The 24,686-nt window shown below is 40.4% G+C and overlaps 1 protein-coding gene across 2 annotated transcripts in view; it reads right to left on the reverse strand.

The window, feature by feature from the left end:
- ccser2b (coiled-coil serine-rich protein 2b) overlaps positions 1-23,555 on the reverse strand; it is an 82,015-nt gene extending 58,460 nt beyond the window's left edge. Inside the window, exon 1 of one of the 2 annotated variants that reach the window (XM_084434272.1) lies at positions 22,959-23,555. The gene's annotated coding sequence lies outside the window, so the exon portion shown is untranslated. The remainder of the gene's footprint in view (positions 1-22,958) is intronic. The other variant, XM_084434271.1, reaches the window with a different exon arrangement.
- Positions 23,556-24,686: the final 1,131 nt, after the last annotated feature.

Here is a 24,686-nt window from a genome sequence, read left to right on the forward strand (position 1 = left end):
TGACGCTCGCGGACATGAGTGAGTCAGAGCGCGCTGTGTTTCTCAACGCACCACTCTCGCCCACCGGCCTCTTTGGCCCTGCGGTCAGCGGAATTGTGGATCGGTTCTCTGAGGTACAGAAGGCGTCGCAGGCGATGGACCTCTTCCTGCCCCGCCGTTCGAGCTCAGCCACAGGCCGCCCTCAAACTCAGCCTCCTGTGCGCAGCTCTAACCAGCGCTCTTCCAGGCCCCCCAGCGCTTCGCAGCGACGCCAGGGCAATCGCCCCAGGTCGCGCTCGACCAGCCGTCACAGACCGCCGCCCTCACGGGGCCCGCGGCCCAAGATCGCGTTGAAGCCCGAGCCCGCGAAGTCCTCCTAGCATCCGCAAGGAGGAAAAGATGGTTGAGTCCCGCTACGGCCGGACCGCCATCAAAACGCACAGCTCTGTCAGTCCCCTATGTTCAGGCTACTGCAGCAGCACACACCGCAGCCAACGAGCCAGTATTAACACTCGCTCGCCTGCACACAAACGCCGTTTTCACGGCGACCCAGATAAATCTCAAAAAGAGTATAAGTGCTTTAAGTGTAGAAAATGTGCCCACACCCATGTGCTCACTGCTTCACACAAGTACAATCCCCATGGTAACGCGCCCAGAGCGCTCTCTCATAAAGCGGCCTCACACCGCTCGAGTACTAAATGTAGTAAATGTGCCCACACTTCCGTGCTCACAACTACTCGCTGCTCGCTCTGTCACTCAGTTACCTCAAATTGCTACGGCTCAAGCCGCAGGGGTATTAAGTGTAGAAAAAGTGCCCACTCCCGTGTGCTCACTGCCTCACACAGACCAGGTTCCCATGGCAACGCGTCCAGAGCGCTATCTCTTAAAGCGGAAACTTTCCGCTCGAGCATCAAGTGTAGGAAATGTGCCCACAGCCCTGTGCTCACACCTGCCCACTGCCCGCTCTGCCAGACAGGTTGCAAACCTCATAAAGCCCCCAAACACTGGCCGTGTCATAAGTGCAAATCCCGCGCCAGCTCACGAGCACGCGCGCCCACTTTCAGACACCATAATCCCCACGCCGCTCTCGCGCCTGGGTTATTTGACAGCAGTTCACGCTCCATCGCCCGAGATCGAGCTACTAAATTCTGCACAGTCGGCCAGCCCTGTTCTTCTGCCCTCGTGTCCGAGCATCATCGGCGGCGCACGCGCCGCCCCGTCTTCTCTGATACAGGTTCCCCATCCTGCGCAACGCGGCGATCTGAACCCAGAGACCATTCGACCCCTAGCTATGCATGCAAAAGCATGGGAGGCTATTCAGGGTGCGTCAGAATGGGTGCTCAACACCATAAGACACGGTTATTCGCTCCAATTTGCTCGTCGCCCTCCGCGCTTTCTAGCGCAGACGGAAACGAAAGTGAGTTTGGAAACAGCACATCTGCTTCATGCAGAAATAACAAAGCTGCTGCGAAAAGGGGCCATAGAACAGGTGCATCCTTCCCTGAGCGAGTCAGGCTTTTACAGCCGTTACTTCCTCGTTCCCAAGAAGGACGGAGCATTAAGACCTATTTTAGATCTGAGACATCTGAACAAGGCTCTCATGAGACGGCCGTTCAGGATGATTACAACCAGACAGATCCTCGCGCAAATTCGCCCAGGAGACTGGTTTATCTCTCTCGATCTGAAAGACGCGTATTTCCAGATCCAGATAACTCCCCGTCACAGGCCATTTTTGAGATTCGCCTTCGACGGTCGAGCTTATCAATACACAGTCCTGCCGTTCGGCCTGTCTTTAGCACCCCGTACATTTACGAAATGCATGGACACGGCTCTCGCTCCCCTGAGGAGTCAGGGAATGCGAATTCTGAACTACTTGGACGATTGGCTCGTTCTAGCGCAGTCAGAGACAGAACTTGTGTCTCACAGAACAGAGCTACTCGACCACCTGGAGGGTCTGGGTCTAGCGGTCAACTGGACCAAGAGCTCGCTCTCGCCCCGGCAGTCGATTTCCTTTCTCGGAATAGAACTGGACTCGGTGGCGATGACGGCCAGATTGTCGGAGCAGCGCGCGCGCCGCATCCAGCGCCTCGCTGCATCCTTCAAAGAAGGCAACCGGGTTCCCCTGAAGGCATTTCAGCGCATTCTGGGGCATATGGCCTCAGCTGCAGCAGTGCTTCAGCTGGGTTTACTGCGCATGCGCCCGCTTCAACGCTGGCTGAGAACGCGCGTATCCCATCGAGCCTGGGCGACCGGTGGCTCGCTAATCAGAGTGACTCAGGTCTGTGTCTCAGCCCTGCAGCCCTGGCTAGCAGCCGAATGGTATCACACGGGAGTGAATATGGGAGTGGTTTCTCACCGGAAAGTTGTCTCAACAGACGCGTCCAACCTAGGTTGGGGAGCGCTCTTCGAAGGCAGACCGGTCTTTGGCCACTGGTCAGACCAGGAGAATCTCCTACACATAAACTGTCTAGAGATGCTCGCGGTCGAGAAAGCGCTCATGCACTTCCTCCCTTTCCTCCATGGTCACCATGTTCTAGTCCGCACGGACAACACTTCAGTAGTGGCCTATGTGAACCGCCAGGGCGGTGTCAGATCAAAGCAACTCTGCGCCCTGACGGAACGCCTCCTCGTATGGGCTCAGCACTCTCTGCGCTCTCTGAGAGCATCGCATGTGCCTGGCCATCTGAACGAGGGCCCCGACAGACTGTCCAGGGACAACGTTCCCCCTGGGGAGTGGTCTCTACACCCCCAAACAGTCCAGTCGCTGTGGCGCCGCTTTGGCAGAGCGAAAGTCGACCTCTTTGCGTCAAAAGACAACGCACACTGCCCAGCGTTCTTTTCGAAGAGCGAGGACGCGCTGGCCCAGCCTTGGCCCAGCGGCCCGCTATATGCGTTTCCACCTGTCTCTCTGCTGCCCCAGGTCATCGAGAGAGTCAGGGAAGCGCGCCACACAGTGCTCCTCATAGCCCCGTTCTGGGAGAACCAAGCTTGGTTCCCGGAACTCATACAATTGGCAGACTCAGCCCCTTGGCCGATTCCGATGCGGAGAGACCTTCTCTCTCAAGCCCGCGGCTCGATTTGGCATCCCCACCCAGAGCACTGGTCTCTGCATGCGTGGAGCCTCAACAATTACATGCTGATCTACCAGAAGGGGTGATGAACACGATCATACAATCTAGAGCCCCCTCCACGAGGCGGCTCTACACGTCTAAATGGTCTGTGTTTAACAAATGGTGCACTGCCAGAGGACTCAATCCACAGACATGTGGGGTCTCGCAAGTATTGTGCTTCCTTCAAGAGCTACTGGACGCGGGCAGGTCCCCCTCCACGCTCAAAGTCTATGTCGCGGCCATTTCAGCGCTCTCTGTTTCAGAGCCGGGCCGCGCATTAGGAAGGAACGAGTTTGTCATCCGCTTCCTTAGAGGAGCGAGGAGGATGAACCCCCCGCGACCCCCTTCGGTTCCTATGTGGGATCTTTCACTGGTCTTAGACGCACTGAAAGCACATCCCTTCGAACCCTTAGAAACTGTGGACATGAAATACCTCACGCTCAAAACCGTTTTTCTGATAGCACTGTCTTCAGTAAAACGTGTGGGAGACCTTCACGCGTTATCCACTAACGCTGCGTGCCTCGAGTTCGGACCTAATGACTCTAAAGTTATTCTCAGACCGAGGCATGGGTACGTCCCAAAAATTTTGGGCACTCCCTTCAGAGCGCAGGTCATTTCCCTTTCAGCCCTGCCGAATACTGGCTGCGAGGCAGATAGTCACCTCCTCTGCCCAGTTAGGGCGCTGAGAAGCTATATTTCGCGCTCCGCCGCCTTCAGGCGTTCAGAGCAGCTTTTTGTTTCGTTTGGTGGGCGCACCAAGGGTCTCGCCGCCTCGAAACACACCCTGTCCAGATGGATAGTCGATGCTATCGCAGCTGCTTACGCATCCAAAAACCTGCAGTGCCCTTTGGGCATTCGGGCACACTCCACCAGAGGCATGGCCTCATCGTGGGCGTGGTCCAGTGGGATTCCCATTCATGACATTTGTGCAGCGGCAGGCTGGGCCTCCCCCTCCACATTTGTTAGGTTTTACAACCTGGAAGTTCCCGCTTTGCAGGCCAAAGTGCTATCAGTCTAAGTCTCGCGTAAGCCAGCCCACTGTCTGTGCGCGGGCTACGCTGCTGATTTAGCTCTACTGGTTGAGCTACACTATATGGAAGTGTTAGTTGGACCGGCTGTGCCGCTCCCTGCCCCATATTATGTGCTTGTGTACTGTGGTATCTTGGCCGCCCAGCTCCGCTTCGCGTTCCCTGGGCTTCCCATGGGATTCATTCAGGATGCTGGGCGCGCGCACGGCGTTGACAAAGGTGTTCCCGCAGCGTAAGCTAGCTTACGCAATACGAGAGAACCTCTCGTAAGAGAACGTACTCGGTTACTAACGTAACCTCTGTTCTCTCTAGAGAGGGAACGAGTATTGCGTAACCCGCCGTGCTCTCGCCACGAGCTCATTTCGCTTCATGCGACAGAAACCAGCGAAGCAGCCTCTGTTCCTTGCTTATATACGCTAAGCCACACCCCTAATGACGGGCTGTGACGCACTAAGCGCGCCAAGCGCGCTCATTGGACGTGACGTCACGCGCAAGGCTCAGCCATAGGCTGCTGCAGTTGCCGCAGAGCAGCCAATGGGCACGCGACTCGCTTGCCCTAGGTCTGCAGGCTGCCGCACTGCGTTGACAAATTTAAAAAAATTAGGATAATTTTTGGCTTCAGTATCTCGAGAAAGGAGACTTTCCCGCAGCGTAAGCTAGCTTACGCAATACTCGTTCCCTCTCTAGAGAGAACAGAGGTTACGTTAGTAACCGAGTACGTTTTATGATTATCTAAAAAAAATTACCGCCATTCTAATTCGTTAAAAAAAGTGACTTTTTGTCTTTTTTTTTTCTTAAGCCATTTGTCAGACCCTTAACTTTCCCCACATCAGATCTAGACCATGCTGACAAAAAGTTATCTATTTTAGAAGATTAAATTCTTTATATGTGCCTGGTATTACCCCTTATGACTATTATGTTTATATCTTGATTTTTACATACACAAAGTCTGCACTTCTCAAAACTTTGCACATATGGAGAAGAAGTCAAGAGGTGAACACACTTAGTTTCATGAACTCATGATACAGCAAATTCTAAACTGTCAGCCATTTTAACTGGAAAATGAAAGCTATTATATTAATGTTGCCCACTAGAGGGAGCCGCAGAATAAGGAATCACCATGTTCTAACCAGATGTGATGTGATTCCAGCTACAAGAAATGTTTCGGTCCAGACTCAACATATCTACAAGAAGAGACAAAAATCAACCACAACCTACAGCCAATCTGATGACCGTGTGGTGGGCTCTCTCTGCAAGTGCATTCATGTGTTCATGACCTCAAGGCTAGATTATTGTAATGCTCTATTGGCTGGTTGCCCTGCAGGGCTTAATAAACAAAATCCAGCTGATCCAAAATGCAGCAGCTATCTAGTTCTTTCTAGAAACAGAAAGTATGACCATATTATCCCGGTTCTGTCAACACTACATTGGCTCCCTATTAAACATTGCACACCTTTTAAAATCTTGCTAATTACTTACAAAGCACTAAATGGTTTAGCTCCTCAGTACTTGAGCATTATAGTCCTTCACGTCTATTGCGGTTTCAAAATTCTGACCGGTTGATAATACCTAGAATACCAAAGTCCAAGATCCTTTCCTATTTAGTGCCCAAACTCTTATAGTGTTATTTGGGAGGAAGAGACACTCTGTCAGTTTAAATCTAGATTAAAAACACATCTCTTTAACCTAGCATACACTCAACACATTATCACATTTGAGAATTTAATTGAGCTGGACGGTGACATCACATCACTGTTTTCTGCAGAGCTGCTTTATAGCCGAATGGAATTAATTTAATAATTGATGATCTGAATCAACACTGAACTGACTTCAGCTGAACAATGCTATTTTCTTTCTTTCTTTTTAGAACTGCTTTACAGCCAATTTAAACTATGTTTGCATTATTGAATCATTATTTTTTCCTTTTGATCACTGTAAAGCTGCTGTGAAACGATCTGTATTGTATAAAGTGTCTCACCAAGAAAAACACACAGAATGTAAATACAATTTCCAACCAAAGGAAAACACATATTCTTTCCACGAGTGTTGTTGCGGGTTGCTCTCTCACTGACATACCTGATTATTTTAGAGTTCATTATTTAAATGCAATTTATCATTATGCAAAAATCAATAAAGCACAAGCTTTTGTGTCAGGCTGTTATGTTGTATTGCTAAACGCAATGGTAGAATATTACAACCCGTCGGGACCTGATGTGAGATCCACCAATCAGAGAGGTTGGGAATCTCAATTGTTTTTTGATTGGTTAAAGTGAATGAAGAATATCTTCTGTTTTTGGGGGGCTCGAGCACCCACGGGATCAGCGCTTATGGTTGAACATTTTGTTCTAGCTAAACCTAACATCTTAGTCCTTGTGCTCAGACTTCCCTTTGCTTGAAGGGGGTAATCATGAGTATGTCAAACAATAATGCTATTATATTACATTATATTATATATAATATTTAATGTAGTCCTTGGGGCTTTGAAATTGCAGGCCAATGATATACAAGGACTTTAAAAGAATCTATTGACATTTTCAACACAAGAGGTATCATATGAGAGGCCCACACTTTCAGACAATACTCTGATTAAGATCAGAGAGCTGAAAGCCACGTGTGTACTATGATGAAGATTAACCTGATGCGGGGAACAAAGCATTATTCATTCTATTCATTCAATATGTGACAAATGTTCAAATGCCCTGTCCGTATTAATGAATTCACTGGAGGGATAAAGCATGACCAAGTGAAGATATCGCCATTTGCCAAAAGTTGGTGGATACAATTTGTCTATTCAAAAGCAAGACAGAGGAACATGCCCTGTGACCAGAGAGATACTTCTGTATTGGAACCATGTTATCATGTTTATCACCCATTTAAACCTCTAAAGAATATGGTAGCGATAAAAGGTTTTGCACAACAATTAGACCATTCCTTCCAACAAAGCAGTTTTAGTTCATCAACATTTCTGGGTTGTCTTGCTTACACAGCCTTTTAAGGTAATTCTTCGCATCATCCAAGGTTCTCATCAAGTAATCAGTAACATAATGCATTATGGTATTACATAGATCTTTAGGACATTAGTATCTTTAGTATTTTTGAAATACTATGGTACATGAATTTTACAATCATCCATTATAGGACTAGGTGGTATGACGGTACGCCATGCAAAAGTAGAAATGTAACAACTGTTAGAGATTCTGCTGCAGATATAGGCTACACAGCAGTCAGTGGGCAGCGGCTTCACATTGCTTTACATTTTGCAACACAGGCCAAGACAAGGAGGGACAATAGGGGCTTTCGCACTGAAAGGAACTTTTCCATAGTTCCTAGAACTAATGGCGGACTACCCACTTTTGGTATGTTCATACCACATGAACTGGGAAAATATTTATATCTAGGAATGCCTAGCTCCTAAGTAAAGTACGGTCTAACCCAGTACAATAGGAACTATCAGTGACGCAAGTGTACGCTGATTGGTCGAACACATGCAACAGGTATACGAAACAGCACCCGCCATTTTTAAAAAAGCTGTGTACTCACACAGTTTACACCACGAACAAACTCCACGATGGAAAAAAGGGATAGATGGACCGACGGCGAAGTCCAACCTTTACGCCACGGATGAAATCCAACGCGACTTTAAAGGAACCAAGCGAAACATGAAAATTGTCTTAGTCCTCCTTTTTGCTCTTTCCATTGCATTACTTATACGTCTACATTCCATCTCTGTTATCACAAGTCCCATGACACACAACAAAACCTCAGCTTAGATCACAGCGTCCTCCATTCTCCAGTTATTGACGTTGTTGAATACCATGCTTAAATGATGTCGCTGTTGGCCGTCTTGCGACACTTCAGAGTTCCTTCTGGCGGTGCGAATGCAACCAGGAAAATGGCCCATGGGGAATGTTTAGTTCTTGGGGAACAGCCCTGGTGGCTAGTTCCTATAACTACCAAGTGCGAAAAGCCCCTATAGAAGTGTATTAAGCACTATACTAGCACAAGTTATTTTAGGGTTGCTGAGCAAGCAACTTTATATGCAGCATTAATATAATAAATCTGATGTATCAGTTTTGCAATGCCTTTGAACGCAGGTTATTTTATTATAATAAAAAATAAAATAAAACAGTTGAACTGTTTTAGTGTTAAGCTACATAAAATTAGGCTGTTTTTGCACTGTTCACTGTGATTTGGTTGTTATGAATAATTTTATATTTTGCTTTGTGTCCATCAAGTTCCAAAAATCATCCATCCATTCATCCATCTTCCTTATCCACTAGTGCTGGCCTTTTGAGTCAGGGACCTTCTTGTTGAGCGGTGTACACTGAGCCATTGTGTGCCCAAATATAATGACATTAGATGATGTACATCGATTTTGAGAGCCGACCCCTAAATGTCAACGATATTCTCAGGTTCAGGTCTCTCCTTTATTATAAGTCTATATATACAGAGCACATGTGACAAAGAATGCGGTCATGCAAATATTCCAGGAAGTTCTCTTTTATCCTGCTGAGTCATTAAAAAAAAGTGATGCTGTGCAACCCAGTGGATTGAATGATTAAAGATATAAGACTATCCACCTTATTTTTCACGAAAAAGCGGGCACAGCCATTTGTAACTTGAATGTGTCTGTCATTCAATTTTCACAATCGCAGTTCTTTCACCTGAAAAAAACATACCATACATTTTACAATGGCAAAACATACCATTATACTGCTTTATATTGCAAACTTTCAAATGTTATATTATTTTTATGTTTGTAGCGCAAATAGTTTTACCAAAGTTTTACAGCACTTGTTATTCTTAGGTGTTTACCTGTGAATCGTAAGTCTTGCACATATAAAAAAAAACAGCTTACTTCCACATTGCAAAATAAAATGGATACAACTACTATAGCTATTTATCTACCGTTAAGACTCACGTTTGCTTTCCCTCACTATTTGCGTTTATACTGTCTGTTGAACCAAGTGAGTGAATGTATTTGCAGTCAAACTCCCAGGCACACCCATGTTTATAAAATGACACATGATCAGGTGGTGCACATGGACACATGTATGAGACATCAAATACTGTCTGTCAAAGATCGACTATAATAAGACAGAATGACAGACATATACAGTTTGCTTATAATTATGATACATAGCCTACTCACTGATAATGTGTCAGAAATAACACTAAGGAAAATGATAATAATGGTTTAACAGTCCTCCCTGCCTACCCAGACCCACACAATATTATATATATATATATATATATATATATATATATATATAAAAAATACGGCTGTCAAAATTTACGTGTTAACGCAAGCAATCATCATATTAGAATGATTTCTGAAGGATCATAAGACACCAAAGACTGGAGTACTTGCTGATGAAAATTCAGCTTTGCATCACAAAAATAAATTACATTTTAAAATATATTAAAAAAGAGAACCATTATTTTAAATTGTAATAATATTTCATAATATTACTGTTTTTTTTGTTTTTTGTTTTTTTTAACTGCAGGCTTGATGAGCATAAGAGACTTCTTTCAAAAACATTAAACATAGTAATGTTTCCAAACTTTTGACTGGTACTGTATATATATATATATATATATATATATATATATATATATATATACACACATATATATATATACACACATATATATATATATATATATATATATATATATATATATATATATATATATATATATATACACACATATATATATATATACACACATATATACATATATATATATATATATATATATACATATATATATATATATATATATATATATATATAGTTGTAATCGAAATTATTCAACCCCCACTGCAAATCAGATTTGTTGGCAAAATTTACAGACTTTCAGCTATTTGCAATGAACAAATCAAACAAAAGTAATTAAAATAGCTAAACACAACAAATGTTTCAAGTGAAAGTCTGTACATTTTGCCAATAAATCTGATTTGCAATGGGGGTTGAATCGATTGCAACTGTATATACAATGCACACTCTCAGGTCACTTTATTAGGTACATCTGTTTAACTGCTCGTTAATGCAAATATCTAATAAGCAAGTGCATGGCATCAACTCAGCAATTTAGGCATGTAGACTAGAGATGCACCGATTACAATTTTCTAGGCCGATTCCGATTTCCGATTTTTCATTGAGTTTGACCTGCCGATACCGATTTTAGCCGATTCCGATTTAATTTTTTTCTAACCACTTTACAGCACACACAAATATTTATTTTCGATCTTTTCTTTAACCCTTTCACACATAAGTTTAAAATTATTCTAAATGACAACCCCACTCCCAGAGTGAGTTTTTTCAAGGCGAACGTTCCCTTTAATGTTTCCATGGCGACGCGTGACGCGTCACGCGATACACCGCAGCCACAATAATACTGTATGACAGATGTGTCGCTTTTATTTCGCTTTTCCTTTTTTATTCAAAATATTCACAAACTTGCTTACCATGTCATCAACTAGCCTATCTGGTATTCCGATTCTCAAATACGTGTAAGTGAGTGTGTTTGGTCGTTTAAAAACCTTTATAAATAATCTTGATCTATAAACATGAGATGGGCGCCGCAATGTTGTCCTGTCAATCGGATTTATAGCACGTGAATTCATCAGTTTCTCCCGAAATAAATGCAAGAAAGTGGCCGGTGAACTGAGAAGAATAGAGTAAACTTTATAGTTACTTCCACTATGTTTGTCTGATATGAATAGAGGGTTTTCACGACGCGTCATCAATCCGGAAGTCGGCCATTTTGGAGGCACTGAACGTAAACAGTGCCATTGAACTGAACGGACTCGCAAATTTGGCTGATTATTGCTTCTGAAAAATGGTCAAGTTTTGGTCTGTACTCATCGGTCGCACCGAGAAAAAACATTTCTAGTTCTATAGACTGCCGAAAGTTAAAGAGAAGAGTGCAAAAAACTGATGAAAGATGGCGTTTGTGGTTGAGAGAGGCACAGCATCAGCCACATGTGTAAATGAAGCGTTAACTATGGCTAAAATTTTGACGTAAAATAGTTAACTATGGGTACATACACACTGTCAATCCGATGATCTTTGTATCCGATTGGAATATGATCTAAAATGATGTCCACACTGTATTGCAACTGTTCAGGTCCGATTTGTGTGTCCACGCAGCTCTTTGACAACACGGCAATGATGTTGCGTTGATGGAGGGGTTTGCATTTGCAATATAAATGTTTTCTTATTTAAATTTTACAATATGGAGATGTGTAGCCGCTGCGCTGGACTACTGCGTCTCGAGCTGCAGAACTGTAGGAGGCTGGTGTATGCACAACTCTTTTTCCGCGCCGGTTTCAAAATACTTTTAAAAAATAATAATTTTCTGCTTGTTCGGCACTTTGCAACAACACAGCCTTGTTTCGGCAGCGACTTTCAGCATGTTCCCTATAACAACGTCTGATGTTTACATTTTACGTGGCGTGAGAAAGTCACATAAACCACGCGAAAGAGCGTTCAGACTGGTGGATTTCCTGATATGTGATTTGAATAGGATATTAAACCACATATGGATGTAGCTTGAAACGGATTTCATGTGCTTTTTTTTTTTGGACTGACAATCTGAACGTAGCCAATGTCGAAATAGAAGTAAGGACTAGTTGGAGAAGCTAGCTCGTTCAGATCTTTACCACATATTACCTTAAGTTTGTCAAAATGTTGAGCTCTTTCCTGCTTTAAGTCCTTCTCTATATGATTTCGCAGCTTCCATGTGTTGTTCCCGTGGTTTAGACATCAGAAATTAGTGTAACAATGTGTTCAGTAGTACATAAACAGTGCAATTCATGCTGTTGTTGTTTACATCCGAGTACCTCCAATATGGCCGCGCATCCGGGTAACTGACCAAATCGTGACGTAGGTGAAAACCCTCTATAAAACATGTCGGCAAATTATATTTGAATAGATTGTTATTGCTGCTTCCACAGACATCAGTGTGTATTTTACAAACTCCAAATGTATTGTTTTACTCGTGCTTATGTGTATTTAAATATATGAAGCCTAAAATAAACATTATGAGGTTGAAAACACTGCTTAGTTGTGATCTATGACAGCGCTGAACGCGTCCGACTCTGGCTCAGCGCCAGCCAACGCGCGAAAGCACAGTTTGAATCTGGCAGTTATGCGACGTCACTGAACATTATAAATGTGGCGCCGTACTCTCAGGGGCACAGAGATAAAAATCCCATATATGAGACCGTACCGCTCAAAAGGTTAATCATGCGGCGCCCGAGTGCATTTGACCGGCATAAAATCGGCATATGTCAGACTGACCGGCCGGTCGCCGGTCATGGCCGATCACGTGAAAATCGGCCAATTCCGGTCACCAGCCGATCAATCGGTGCATCTCTAATGTAGACATGGTCAAGACAATCTGCTGAAGAAAGGTGATAAGTGACTCAGAAACTGCTGATCTACTGGGATTTCACACACAAAAAAATCTCTAGGGTTTACAGAGAATGGTTTGAAAAAGAGAAAATATCCAGTGAGCGGCAGTTGTGTGGGTGAAAATGCCTTGTTGATACCAGAGGTCATAGGAGGCCAGACTGGATCAAGCTGATAGAAAGGCAACAGTAACTCATATAACCAAATTAATATGCAGAAGAGCATCTCTGAACGGACAACACGGCTACAGCAGCAGAAGACCACACCGATGTCACTCCTGTCAGCTAAGAACAATGGTTCTAAAGCAACAATTCACACAGGCTCACCAAAATTGGACAATAGAAGATTGGAAAAATGTTGCCTGGTTTATGAGTCTCATTTCTGCTGCGACATTCAGATAGTGTCAGAATTTGGCATAAACATGAAAGCATGGATCCATCCTACCTTGTATCAACAGTTCAGGATGCTGGTGGTGTAATAGTGTGAGGGACATATCTTTGTGCCCCTTAGTACTAATTTAGTAGCCATTTTATGACCACTGTGTACCCATCGTCTGATGGCTTCTTGCAGCAGGATAACGCACCATGTCAAAAAGCTCAAATCATCTCGAACTGTTTTCTTGAAAGTAACAATGGCCTTCTCAACTCAAATGGCCTTCACAGTCACCAGATCTCAATCCAACAGAGCACCTTTGGATGTGGTGGAATTGGAGATTCGCATCATGGATGTGCAGCTGACAAATCTGCAGCAACTATGTGTTGTTGTCATGTCAATATGGACCAAAATTGCTGAGAAATGTTTCCAGCACCTTGTTGAATCTATCTATGCTATGTATGAAGAATTAAAGTTCTAAAGGCAAAAGGAAGTCAAACCTGATACTAGGAAGGTGTACCTAATAAAGTGGATAGTGAGTGTACAAAAAATATATATAAGCAGGATCACACTTGTAGTCATGCAATATGGCTTGGTTCATGCATGTCATAGCTCGTTGCTTTATTAGTAGTCCAGTGCTGCAGCTACTCAGTGTCATATTCAAAGACAACATTGCAAACACCTCCATGTTGTTTTTGTCACAGTCCTATCAACCCAACATCATTGCCATGGAAACCAACGCACATATTCCGGAAAATGAAAGATCCACGGACGGGACACATAATCAAATCTGAACAGTTGCGATATAGTGTGGAGATTCAGATCGGATACACAAATAATCAGATTTGTACTGACAGAGAGAGCATAGTCTTAGTCAGTGTCTTAAGGACATGTTCCACAGGAGCATGTGCAATAATTGTTTATGGTTCATTGAACAAGCGTAAAAAAATTAATATAACAAAAAAAAACACATTGTATAAACCCTTTCCAATAAAGATTTGTAAAGCTTATTTGGAATTTACAAAATTATCTTTAAAATATATTCTGAAAAAAGACAGTATGTTATACATACATGCAGTAGCCTATATACTATAACCTGTAATAGTAGCAATATAATCATAATTGGTAAGCCCTCATTGGTATCATTATTTTGATAATAAAATGAATTCACATCTTTTTTTCAATTGAATACTTAACCCTAAAACTGGCAATGTGATCTGGGTGTAACATAGTTTTTGTCGTCTTTTTTGGGGCGTAAGAATGATTTTTTATCATTTATCACAGCCTGGACTGTCTTGAGTATGCTGGTCACATGATTTGTTTAAAAAAAATTGTGATTAATTAGTCAGCCTGACCTAAATCCAACATGGCTGCCAGTGGTGCAGGACATTCAGATTTTGAGATAAGTAAATATATATTAAACTTACTTTTCTTTTGGAAAAATAATACTAACACTGCTAACATTAATTGTCTTTAACACTGCTAAAATGTATAAAAATGTTGTTCATGTTGTTATTTAGCACGTTTTGAAATATATGTTACACCTGAGTCACATTGCCACTTTTGGGTATAAAAAGGGATTAACTTTGTATTCATTTTTGTAACAATCTTTGTATTCTGAGTTTTTTTTGTTTGTTTTTTACAAATGATAAAATGTACAGGTTAAACTGATACAGCCTGTCTGTCTTGAGTATGCTGGTCACATGATTTGCTTCAAGTTATCTGTGATCAATTAGTCAGCCTGACCTAAATCCAATTTTTTTTACCATTTTACCAAATGTATTTTTTATTTGTATTCATTTTTATGGTAACGCAAGGTCCGATTTCAAAACGGTTTTCACAGGCTGAGTTTGTAAGCTTTTCAATGATATATAATATGTCAACATTATATGAGTTGAAGTATAGGATATAATTGTTTTAAACATGCAATAGCAGTTACAGTTATAGATTTGGTCCTTTTTTTATACCCTAAACAGGCAATGTGATCTGGGAGTCACAACTCATAAAATCCAAAATACATAACATTTTTCAAAAATTCTTTTGGATATGATTTACTTAAGTCCAGATGATATAAAAAAATGACATGAAATTATTTGTTGCTTATTTTCTACTCTTGCCTGTTTAAGGGTTAAACTTATTTATTTACTTTTATTTACTTTTTATTTGAAAATGTATGGATGCAAACCAAAAGATTAGATTATTCATTTACATTTCTGTGACACATTTAAATTATGGATATTCTGTATTATATGGCAAATTGTGATGTTGCTCGGCAACTGTAATTAGTTAATCTCCACTTTACATCACGCCCTTAATAACAAGTTCTTCCTTGTCTTGACTTGTTTGATGCATGTGTTTTTATTTAATTTTTATGCTTCTTTGAAACTCTCACCACAACCTTTTAGACGGTTACATTCCTGCTGTCACAGAAAAGAGTTTGTCTTCCATTAGAGGTGTTAAAGGTTAAAAGGTTAGCCTAAGGCATGCTGATAATGATAGTGATAATGAGGAATCTTTCAACAAAAATAATAAATAATAAATCGAGGAACTTTGCTGCCATACCATGGGTGCAGCAGGCGCAATGATATTACACAGCGCCTGAAAATAGTTCCCAGCTAGGTAACTTCCAACGTGACCGGCACTAAGTTTGTGTAGTTGCAGCCGGTTCAAAATAGATACGGTTCAGGATCTGCACCAAAGTAAATGTCTTCTGAATTGTCTCTCACAAATGTCTCCATGGTTACAGCTCCCTGTGCAAGCAGGTTGTCACGTTGGTTATGTTGACGGAAGTTATATTGTACGGCAGCAAAGTTCCTTGATGATTACACAGGAATGAGAGTATAGCCTAGTTCCTAGCCATATCGCAACTTTTCGTTTTCCGTCGGTCTTAGTACACGATGTAACTACAGAAGAGTCAAGTTTTAAATAGGAAACATATCGAAACTCTTTGGTAATTTTTTTGACGGTCTAATCAGATTCAATGATCTATGCTAAGCTATGCTAAAAGTGCTACCGCCAGACCCGGAGAAGTGGAGTGTTCCTTTAATCCCATGCAGCTCCTTGCCCAATACTATGTAGTGAGTGTGACATCAAAACACTTTCACCATAGTGCATGATTTACAAGCTAATATATTTTGATGTTCGCATCACATAATTAGCTCTAGATGTATGACTTTTTTAACATAGTGAAATTGCTTGGTCGCTCACCTGGTACAGCATTGCACTTGCAATCCAAACCACTTGAGTATGCACATGTGAGGCACAAGTCACAATAAAAGAGCTACGTGCCATGACATGGTTGCTTCAACAAATGCACTTTTATCTTACATTTGCTTTTGTTATAGGTTAGGTTTAGTGAAGGTGGTACATTATTTTCAAATATGATAGTGCATTAACCTTTTAGTGACACTCACTGGATATTTCCTTTCCGGGCTGCATACTAAATAGCAACCAACGAAATATAACATTGCCAGATTCATGTGCATCTGTTTCAGGTAAAACTGATGACACTTTTAGAGCCACTCACTGGACATTTCACTTCGAAAGTGTTTGAAACGTACAATAAGCAATGTAATATAATTTTGCTGAAAGGCATGTTTTGTCAATGCGCCTGCATTGGACATATTATGATGATATGTGTGAATGTGACACAATGTAATACTGACTAATTAAAGGACATTTTCATCAAAAGAGAAAAACTCTCTAAAAGAACAACGAATACTACTGAGTACTTTTAAAATGTAACACTGAGTCTACACCGGATGCGAGCGGCGTGATGCAACGCGACACGACAAATCCCTGACAGTAAACTGATGTCTAGTTCTATTTATGACGTACTCCAAGCACTTGCGATACTTCTCATAGGAAGGACAAATGGATTTGCAACGGTCGCTTTGTCGCGTCCAGTAGACAGCTTCTAGCTGTTGCGGCGTGGAGCGATGCGTCACGTCCAGTGTAGACGTGGTGTAAGCCTATAGTCCTGCTAAAGGTGAAAACACTGACAAACCATTAGAGGTGGCACCCCCAAGTCACCTTCAACTGAGGTGTTACATATCACACAGCTCTTACAGCTGTTTCCACTGAACTGTCTGAAATTGTCTGAGATCTGATTTGTATCAGAGATGATGCACCCTCCAGCCTCTATGAAAAAAGGAAGTATCATAGTCTCATAGTCACAAGATCATCATATCACACACATTTAAAATCCACATCATCTCAGATGATGTTCATTTCATCACATTATCTCCCAAACATTTTTTATAATCAACAGAACAATAGTGCTACAGAAGATTATAATCTACACATCCATAAACAACTTCTGTCAAAAAAAGAAATCACAGTTTTGGACCGTGACAATCACTTTTATGGAAAAGAGCGATGAGGGGGGAAATTGTTCTAAATGGCATGAGTATGCATAACAGAACGTTCATTTTTAGGTGAACTATGTTAAGACACTGCAAAAAGAGCATAACAGAAAATAGTACATTGGCTAGTTTTCAATCTTATTGAGACCAAAAAAAAAAAAAAAATCACTCCCATTTTTTCTTTCAGCTTGCAAAGCACCACAGAAGCATTTAAACAAGCACTATCTATGTTGACTTCCCTAATGCAAATGAACTTCACGGCTTCATTCTCAACCTCATCACACACCTCTCTGGCCTTCTCAAATGGTTTAGTCCATAGTGAACCTCAGTTGGCAAGAATGTCACCAAATTTTCAGAATGGGGGATCAAATGTCATAATATTCAAACCCTGAACCCATTTCAGTCGACTACCAATCTGAATATTGGGGGGAGAAACAGAATTTAGACTACTCAGGCTATGGCAAGTTAGTATAGAAGCATAAAACGTCATCAGTATGCGCTAGTGACAGACAAATAGAGCAAGATGAATTGCACTTTAGCATTGTGGTTTTTATGTGTACTGAAAATAGAGAAGGAAGCAAAATAGGAGAATATGGATGCGGTCATGGCTAGGGAAAAGAGGCCAACTTGGCATGCCAATTTTGTAAGTGGAGCTTGTGGTAAGTAGATCGCGTTGATCAATATGCAATTTCAAGTTGCATTTTTATTGGCTAGTCAGTACACATAGGTCGTAGCAGCAAACACTGTGAGTTGATCATGCAAAATTTCTGACACTGTCAGAAAATGATCACAGTTTGGCTGTGACAACAGCTGTCTTTGAACCTCTCTCACTGTACAACATAGGACCACCATTTAGGAGCCACAGAAATCGCCACGATTGGCCATCTTATGTCTGAGACAGCCCAAAATCATACAATGAAACAATTGTATCAGCTGAAAACTACTTTTATCTGAAAGTGATTCCATTAATCCTCCTCTGTGCTGTTATCATCATGTTATCATTGTGTATAAAATGTGTTGGTGTTTTACTGCCGATAGTGTTCATTTCAGTTGGAAACAAACTACATAATTGTATGTAGACCTGTATGTTTTTTGAGTTTTGCAGAAATGTAGGTAGAGGCAGGTTTTTCCATCAGAGGACCAGCTACACTTCTGCCCATAAAGCGACGGCTCTGAACATATCCGCTTATAGCTTCAAAGTCATCTATGCTTTTCAACAGATATGTGGATTTAAAATCTACAGTCTATGTCTTCCATCTAAACAGACACTGAGAAAGATGCAAATAAAAATGTTCAATATAGTCTCCTCATTTTTTTAATACCATAACTTTGTCTCCTGCTATCTCTTTTTTGCCCCTGCCTGCACCTCTTGGGCTGGCAGAAGAGCTAAAAGTCAGGTGACCGTTTTGAAACCCACACAGAAATCTTGTTTTTCTTCAGGAAGAGAAAGGTCTAGTGAGAAGGCTGAATCTTACATGGTTATGGCCTTCGTTATACATATTGAATGGCTCATGAACTGCTGGGAAAACAAACTGCATGCAATATGTAAAGAACATTTAAAAGCCACCTGCAGGTGCTTATTTTCCTTATTTTATGTTGCTACCTTTGTGGATTGACTTGCTCTATTTCAGAGCACCTGATCTGAACAAATCACCCGCAGACAATGGGGCAACAAAGCTGCATCAAGTAAAGTTTGCATAGTTTGTCTGAACTAAACAAACAAGTCACAACAACTAAGCCATTGTGCAAATAATGCACACAAACCCACATCAAAAAATGTGAGAATATAGCCTAGTAAATATAGTAACTTGTAGATCTTCCTTTTGCAGCAACAACCAACCAACATTTTCTGTGGCTGTTTATCACAACAATGAGGGTGGATTTTGGACCATTGCCCTCTACAAATCAAATATCAGGTCATGCCACCTCATCTCAGTTATGTTATGGTCAGGACTCTAACTTAGCCATTCCAAAACATGAATCTTTTTCATCCATTCTTTAATTGATTTACTTGTTTGCTTTGTGTTATTGCTTTGTTGCATCACCCAAACTCTGTTATGTTTGAGGTCATGGATTGATGGCTTGACATTTTTGAATGAAATTTTCCTTCAATGATAACCTATACATGTCATGCACACAATAACACTAATAACTACCAAAAATCAGCTTATTGAAATTACCCATCTTACCAGTTTACATGCAAACCAATAACCCAGCAATGCAAGAAAACCATGTTTTGTTTTGTTGTTATTTTACATATATTTTTTTAATAAATTGTAAAGCACTTCTTCTTTATTTTAACAACTTTTATGTTGCTATCAGCTAGGAAATACTGTGAACTCATTAAAGAAAACCATCTAATAAACATCGAAATGCAACATAATTACATAACCACAATAAATAACTGTAAAAGGCTGTAGAAATCTGTATTCAAAATGAACACTTCTTTGTCCATCAGCTGAGCTGATGTTCACTACCGTATAGGCAAATGAACGCAACTTGCTCTTACTTTCAATAAGCAGGAAAAATTCCCAACTCTGAATAACAACAACCAATTATAAGTGTAGGAAGTTTGTACTGTAACGCTTAGTTTGTATACAGACTTAAAGGAACCGTATGTAAGATTGTGGCCAAAACTGGTACTGCAATCACTTTCAAATTACTGTAGAGCGGTGTATCCCCTCCCCCTCCCCCCTGACTCGAGGTTGCCAGTTAGGCTGCAGGATCCAGCAGGAACGTAGGCTGCTACAAGGAGCTTCCAATGGCAAGTGACGAGTCCTACACAGTAAGTTTTTTTTCTGTTAATTATGTTTATGCTTCATGAGAGATGTTTTGCGTATTTCGGATTCATTACGAGGTCTTTTAGGTTTCGTAACGTTAGACATTTTTTTATCCGACACGTTTGTAGCTGCAGCTGTGGTAACTAGAGCAGAGCTGGCAACCCGGATGCCGGAACACTACTGACTTCGTGATTGGTAGATAGGTGGAGGGTGGCGCTTCAGGCCAAAACACAACATGACAACATCAACATCAGTTGAGGGCTGCAACTTCACTTTTAAATGACAATATCCTGGCCAGACTACTGTTGTCAGTGATATAAGTATTTGAAATGAACATGATTTCTTAAAGGGATAGTTCACCCAAAAATGAAAATTCTATCATCGTTTACTCACCCTCAGGTTGTTCCAAACCTGTATGAGTTTCTTTGTTCTGCTGAACACAAAGGAAGATATTTGTAACCAAACAGATCTCGGTCCCCATTGACTACCATAGTATATATTTTTTCCTACTATGGAAGTCAATGGGGACCGAGATCTGTTTGATTAAAACATTCTTCCAAATATCTTCCTTTGTGTTCAGCAGAACAAAGAAACTCATACAGGTTTGGAACAACTTGAGGGTGAGTAAATGATGACAGAATTTTCATTTTTGGGTGAACTATCCCTTTAATGTCTAGTGACATATCAGGGCCATTTTATGATTAATTGAAATACATTTCTTACATACGGTTCCTTTAATATACAAAAATGGTAATTGGATGGGTAATGATAACTCACTTAATCCTACTAACACAGTAAAACTGAGTGGGGAAAAAACAAATGTGCCAATATTGTATCCATGCATTAGGCCTAAAAGTGGCTATTTCGAATGACTTAGTATGATGTGATTTGTACACAAACATATGATATAAAAAAGAAGCATGAAGCTTATTTTAATGTTTCTTGAGGTTTATATAAGAATTGTGAAATTTCACTAATATCAAAAATTTTGGAGTCTCAAAATTATTTCCAGAAAAAAGAAAAGAAAAAAAACAACTATTGTTATTATGATATTAATCATAACGCCTTCCCCTATTGTCAAAGATGCTAAATATCTGTCTTAAAATGATAACTTAAATCCTAGGTATGCAGCTCACTTGGTTTTGGAACCAAACTAATAGGTTGCCAAAGCAGCAGAGCTTAAAACATTTTGACCAAATGTCTCTACGCACTGATAGCACAACTGGGACATTTCTTTGCCATGCACAGACACCCTCTGGCTTGCCCAGACTACTGCACAAACCACACCCAACCATCACAAACCCTGCCAGAGAGGCCAAAGCATGAATTATCTATGGAGATCAGATATCGGAGAAAGCCAAGAACAGCAGAGGAAAGAGTTTATGTGTGTGTGTGTGTGTGTGTGTGTATGTGTGTGTGTGTGTGTGTGTGTGTGTGTGTGTGTGTGTGTGTGTGCACACTGCACAGTTATTATATTGAGCATGTGGATCTTTTCATCCAGCATGTTCTGAACCAAGGCAAACAAACCTACAAGACCCTACTAACTAGTATCAGTAAAGCTTAACTAATTGATAATCCTATTAGGCAAAAAAAAAAAGTGATTAATCCCCTTCTTATCATTAAAAGCAAGTGAGAGTAAGCGGAGCTAGACTAAAAGACATCTATAAACAGCCTACATTAGGCAAGAGTTCATGAATCATTAAAGATTATAAGAGATTATTATTGGCCTTGACAGTTTTGGCCACATCAGTATCAGTCATTTTGTAGCAAGGGAGTGTCACATTACCTAAAGGCCATCATTACCTGTATCTGACCTTCAAACCTTTAAAAAGCCACAAAAGTGTTAACATCATCTGCTTGAATTGTTCTTATCACACAGACAAGAAGGTTGCATTAACATTAAAAGTTGTTGTTGATGTTGTTGTTTTGTTCTTTGGACCAATCAATTGGCATAGCTATCATGGAAAATGCTTCAAAAGATGTGATACATTTCATATACACACTTGACCAGGGAAAATCAGCACATTAAAATGTCAAATAAGCAATCTCAAATTAGTAAGTTTAATAAGAACAGCACCTAACCAAAAGAGGATGGATAATTAATAAACTCACAACATGAACAGTGGAATTGCCAGACATGTGATATGGTGTGTAAGGTACGTTATCTTCCTCTGATAGTCAAGGGGGGGCATTCTACAACTGCGTCACATTTCCATCTGATTTTATTTTTCTCAATCAAAATTCTCTGCTATATTAATAAATCTTATTATGTCAAATTAAATAATTGTATTTTTGAAACAAAAAAAAATATTATTTATCATTGGCTGTCTTGTTCTTTTGTCAGTGGTTCACATGGTGTTCTTCATTATGGATATTTTCTAAGACAATTTGATTAACAACCAATCACAAATTACATAAGAGAGTAACACTGGTGAAAATACATGATTCTTTCAAAAAGTAGCCTATTCATACAAAATATTTACATGCAAATTGTAAAATAATGTTAAATAAATTCCACTTATTCCATTGTCAAATACACTATATTTAACAACAAATTGCTAAGTTTTAAGTGTCAAAATGTGTCCCTGGCTGCATTATAAGAAAAATACGTATTTGCATTCTCTTCATAATCGACTTTCAAAACGTAAAAAAATATATATATATGTATATATTGCAAAAAATTAAGCATTCATTTGTTTTGTATGTTCACAACAGAGTTTATATCAGTTTTTCCATATCAATGTGAGAGAAAACATCTGCCACTGAAAGTGTAGAATGACCCGGGAATGTAAACAAAGTCAAAAACACATCAACTCACATGATCAAACCACTACGAGCAAATAGTCTATCAACGTAGATAACAAATAAAACAGAAAAATGACCGCAGTGAGAAGGGAACACGCACCTTATCTGAACGGCTGCCAGTACGATTTCATCCGATTGAAGGCGAGTAGAGCTGGGCGTGGAAATCCACCATAGGAGTCAAGCCTGCTTACTGCCACTGTTAAAGCTTCCACCCGATCCGATGGTTAGTCGATACTCAATATGCAGTTGTCTACTGGTTCTTTTCATCACATATTTCATCTATGTTATTGTGAAAGTATGTCCTGCCGGCATGAGAGCATGTTGTGTAAAAACAGCTGACACTGACGTCGGCATTCCTCATACTGCGGGTATACCCGGAAATGGGCGTTGCTTAGCGGCGTGGTCGTTGTTTCTGATTTGGACCTGTCTGTCTCTATCATTTTCATAAGAAGATGCCGCATATGCGCCCCCATCTTGGAACGGTCAGCAAGTGAAGCAGAGCTTTTCGAAACTCCAAATCAACTAAACAAAATGCTTAGGAAAATGATTCCATAATTCTAGGCACTGTGAACACCGCACACTGGCGACACCAGTGCTGAAAAATACGCACTCTGGTGGTTAAAGTGGTTTAAATGCAAGCAGAACATGGTCCAACCCCTGGTGAAAATGCTAAGTAGGCTATACTTGCAGCCAGACTAATTCAGTATACTTCAAGTGTGTTAATGATTAGTTAACTTGAAGTGTGTTATTTTGGAACAAATCATTTTGTACTAACTACTAAGTATATTTCAGTTAATTAATTAAATTGAAGTGAAGCATAACTTTAAGTGTAGGCTATAGTGTATTTTTGTGTGCTAAATTGAAACAACTTCAAGTACACTTTAAGTATATGCCTGTGTTGGGACTAATTACATGCTAGTGATATTAAAGTGTACTTTATTTGTGTTAGGCTACAAGTAGCCTACAGTACAAATCCATTAAGAGTGTCTTCAGAACATATCAAGCAATATAACAAGTAGGCTATTTGAGTAAAAAGTATATACTCAGTAATACCTTTGGCTTATTCCAAATATTACAAATTGCACACTTTGTCTTCAATAACAAATGCAAATTAATAAACAAATATTACTTAGCTATACTTTGTAAAATATACTATTGTATAATGTATTTTCAATGTATTGTTACAATGATTATTTTCAGCATGATGCTAATATACTTTTAATATAAGATAGTAAAAAATATATATATATTGTTGTTAGTATATTTGCAATGTACTATTGAAAAGGGGAATATATTTCAAATACAATAAAGTATACTTTTTTTCACTAGGAAAATTATAAAATGACACCTTTTACAAACTAATTAAAATGAGTCTATTATGTCCTAAAAAAACATGGTAGCTAAATAAGAAGTGTCTGTACTATAATGTGTTATTTTATTAATATGTAGTGTTGTGTGTTTAGGGAAAGCTTGGCTAGGCAGTTTGTGACAATTACTTCTTGTGTAGGAAATCAGCTGGAGTTGTATGTGAGTTAGGCATGCTTCCGATTAAAGACGAAACATGAATTATTACCATTGTAACCCGTGTTTCACCCGTTACCCACGGTGAAGAGACTGGAGTGTTCACAGACACGGCATCAATAAATAAGGGTTACAGTATCATTTAATGTCATCAGTTGATGTTTTAATATTTTAACACAATAAATGGGGAAAAAAAATACGATATTTATTTCAAAATTAACAGAAACCTTCATCTACTGAGAGAGTAGACAAAAACTGACAGAGTTGACAAAGGTTCAACTGAAGGTTACAACAACGGATCGTCAAG

The sequence above is a fragment of the Rutilus rutilus genome (assembly GCF_951802725.1).
Source record: "Rutilus rutilus genome assembly, chromosome: 16".
In the NCBI taxonomy this organism is placed as follows: domain Eukaryota; kingdom Metazoa; phylum Chordata; class Actinopteri; order Cypriniformes; family Leuciscidae; genus Rutilus; species Rutilus rutilus.